We start from the raw sequence: 4,132 nt of genomic DNA on the forward strand, positions 1-4,132 counted from the left end.
TAGATATGCTCATATGTATGCCGAGATTTGCTCAATGCCGGGCGAGCCTGATGCCGGACAAGCCAATGCCGGACAGGGCCCGATGTAGTAGGGCGAGACTTATGATATGTTAGTATATGATTATGTGATATGTGTATGGTATGTGGTAGCTTGGGGAGACTCACTAAGCTTCGTGCTTACAATTTTCAGTTTTGGTTTTAGGTACTTCCAGTAGCAAAGGGAAGAGCTCGGGATGACTGGATAACACACACCGTTTATGTTTAGCCTGGGATATTTTACTCAGATTTATTTGACATGTGATTGATATGGATACACTGTTTTGACACTTGAGATATTATGGTTCATGTTTTGATAAATGATTTTTAGTAATTCTGGTTTAATTAATGATTTAAAAATGAAATTTTTGGACTGTATTTTTGGGATGTTTCAAGTTGGTATCAGAACTTTGGTTTGAGGGATTCGGGTACATTCTCGGGTGTGTCTGAACTCAAACTGAGGACTTGGTATGAAAATTTTTCAAAAGAAAATCATTTTTATAAAAGAATTTTGAAAAGTAAAAAAAAGGATTTTTGGAAAAGAGAAAAGGGTGTGATGCATGCAATCAGCCGAGCTCAAGTAAGTACTCCCAAATTACCCATACATGTTTATGTTATGATATTCTTATGAGAGCTGCATGCTAGATTAGGGCTAAGGATCTAAGAGGGATGCCATATGTGCCTATTATATGTGTATGAGCTTTATGAACTGCATGCTAGTACTGATTAGTCAGTGATATGATGGCCTGATTAGGATATGCTTGATTATGTTTACTCAATGCTCGAATGCTGCTTGCTTTGTGCTTTTAGGAGTTCTAGTTATCTTTAACTAACTAGTAAACGAATATGTTAAGTTACATATTGCGAGGACTAAATAATTTCGTAAGGTTAGGTTTAGCACTATTTTACAGCTCTTATTTGAGTCCAACCGTTGTAGGGTAGAACCTCTCATTCGAAGAGTTATCTAGTCTTAGTGATATGTAATGGTATTCGTGAACTAGTTAGGGGGAGATAGCAAGGACTTCTTATGCAGCTGATGGCGGAGAGTAGTTTAGTGATTACCCTAGGGCAAGCCTAGGATAAAATTAGCAAGAGAACAACAGTAGCAGTAGAAGGGACTTGGTGGAGTCAAGCCAGTTCTTAAGGAAAGTACGGATAGATGTGGAAGGTAGTATGGGCCCGTACTACTGAAAGCAGAGGATTCGTACTCGAATCAAGGAAAAATGAGATGAATCCAGGGAACTTGTAGTATGTTAGATCCCTCGAGTTATGATGAGTATACTGATGTTTGTTATGGTGTATTCTCAGTATGGTGGTGCTACGTACTAGACTAGTTGGTAGCTCTGGTGTCGGTGAGGGATCAGGCTTAGGCTCTGGAGTCGGGCAGTTTGATGAGCAGATGAGAGAGTTCATTTCATCTGAGGTCACACACAATATTTTAGACCAGAATCCTGTGATCTTCAGTACGGTCAAGGAGGGCATCTTGGAGATACTAGATGAGAGGTTGGGTGCATTCTGTACCGAGTTGGCGGCCATGGTGCGGGCTCGCACATTGACTTTCTGGGAGTTCTGGGCATGCGGAGCTCCAGGCTATCATGGAGCTCAGCAGGTGGTTGGCTGATGTCGCCAACGCCTTCCGTACGAGCCGATGTCCCGAGGGGGACAAGATCCGACTTGCTTCCTGTCTTCTGAAGGACATAGAACGTGATTGGTGGGAGGAGGTTGGACATGCCATTGGTGATGATGCCCTTGATACGATGACTTGGAGTGACTTCTCGGCCAGGTTCAGGGCCGAGTTTGCACCTGTGATTGAGGTCCAACAGCTTGCGAGGGAGTTCCAGGACCTCCAGCAGACTACTGAGACGTTGGCCGAGATCACCGCTATGTTTAGGGAGAGGGCCTTTCTTGTTCTGCAGTATGTGTCGGACGACGAGATGAAGAAGGCCCGATACTATAAGATGACGAGGAGTGACATAAGACAGTTTGTGAGCCGCCATCTGCAAGACGCTGGAGGATATGATTGTGAGTGCTCAGGAGAGGGAGTTGGATTTGGAGATGGAGAGGAAGAGGAAACCATATGAGGTTCAGACAGGTAGTACGGGCAAGAAGCCCAAGGTATCAGATCACATATCTAGGACCCATCAGGGCCGCAGCCGGTGTGGCAAGTGCGGCAAGATGCACGATGGGGCATGCAGGGCGGGGTGTTCGGGCTGCTTTAAGTGTGGACGGACTGGTCATGTGAGCAGGGATTGTACTGCTACCACCACCACCATAGCAGTTTCAGAGTCTGGTAGCACCAGGACAGGTGGCGGCGCCCGCTTCTTCTACGTTGAGGATTACAGATGGACGTTAGTGTTGGATTAGTGTCTAAGTCCATAACTATAATTGGTATGTACTTGACCCGATTTGGCATGGTCCATTTGGGTTGCATGACATCAGAACAATTTGGATAGACCTTTTGTGAGAAGAGGATATTTGTGACATATTAATATATTATAAGTTCTAATATATTAATATGAAATCATATTATTCAATTAGTATTGATCAAGAATTAATTTGGAATTAATTTGGTGATCAAAAGAGACTAATTAAATATATGGGGATTGATTGTGTAAATCATTCATTCTTATATATGTGGGCTTATGATCCATGATTCCTTATGTTGGGTTTAACCCATGTGGTAACCCATGGATACTCCATGGAGGTTAAAACCCATGGAGCACAAGGAATGGGTAAAGTCATGAGTTACATGCTGTAACCCTAATGAGCACACTATATAAAGAACCCATAAGCTCAAGAAATCGGCCTAAGGATTCTAAGTGAGGGCTAGCCGATTTGGAGCATAAGAACTCTTCTCTCATGGTTATTCCAATTGTTGGTGATGTTGTGTGAACCATTTGAGGTGTCACACTGTAACGACGTACATTTTCAAAACAATTTTTCATTTTTAAATCACATTTTCAATTATAAAAAACAATATCAATCAAACTGTATCCAATGTCGTAATAACAAACAAATCCCATAATCTCAAAACATAATCTCTATGAGTGTGTACGGATCATGCCGTCGCCTTCCCGCGATCCTCGCTAGTACCTGAAACACATAACATAACAACTGTAAGCATAAATGCTTAGTGAATTCCCCAAAATACCACATACCACACATACGCCTTTCCAGGCCATAACTCTGTGGGATCTTTCGATCCAAATGTCTCAGGGGACTTCCGTCCCGAATCCCGGTAGACCTTCCGGTCCTACCCGGATCGACCTTCCTGTCCGTAACCTCTTGAACTTCCGGTCCTACCCGTATCGACCTTCCGGTCCGTAACCTCTTGACCTTCCGGTCCATATCATATTGACCTTCTGGTCCTTATCATACATAACATACATAACACATACATATCACATAACCGCATATAGAACATACATCTCTTAGCATACAAGACCTTCCGGTCACACATAGGTACCCTTCCAGGTACAGTATAGTGAGAAGACTCACCTCAATGAAGTTGGATAAACTCTCGTGCTCAACGTCCCGACCTAGCCTCCTCCTATTATTCAAATAACATCCCCGATCAATATTCTCTCATAGTCTCATCTCTAAAGATTGGGTAGAAGGCCATTCTACCCCTCTCTGAACTCTCTTGAATCAGTCTTGACCAGAACCCTAAGGTCAACGAAAGTCAACGGTCGAACTTTGACCCGACTCGTCGAGTGCACATGGGCGACTCGGCGAGTCCATGCGGGTCCTCTGAATCCTTCTAGCCTCTCTTGGCTCGTCGAGTCATCCTTCCACTCGACGGGTTCCTCCTATCACGAATCGCGGGGCAACCCCAACTCGACTCGTCGAGTCCACTTATGGACTCGGCGAGTTGCTCCCATAACAACTCTCAAATGACCTTCTGAGGTCAGATCTGCTTCTCTAAACTATAGATCTGACTTTCCCACGACCAATAACCACGTAAAGGTTGAAACTTGACTCACATGCAATGCACCCAAGGCTTTCCTTGGTTAAATGGCTTCTAAAATGGCAACCTAGTCTCCTTTCCTCCATAAACCAACATAAAGCAGAATGAGGAAGGCTATCTGGACCTCTAT

This window comes from Lactuca virosa, chromosome 2, assembly GCF_052849685.1.
Source record: "Lactuca virosa cultivar CGN04683 chromosome 2, Lactuca_virosa_CGN04683_v6, whole genome shotgun sequence".
Classification (NCBI taxonomy): Eukaryota; Viridiplantae; Streptophyta; class Magnoliopsida; order Asterales; family Asteraceae; genus Lactuca; species Lactuca virosa.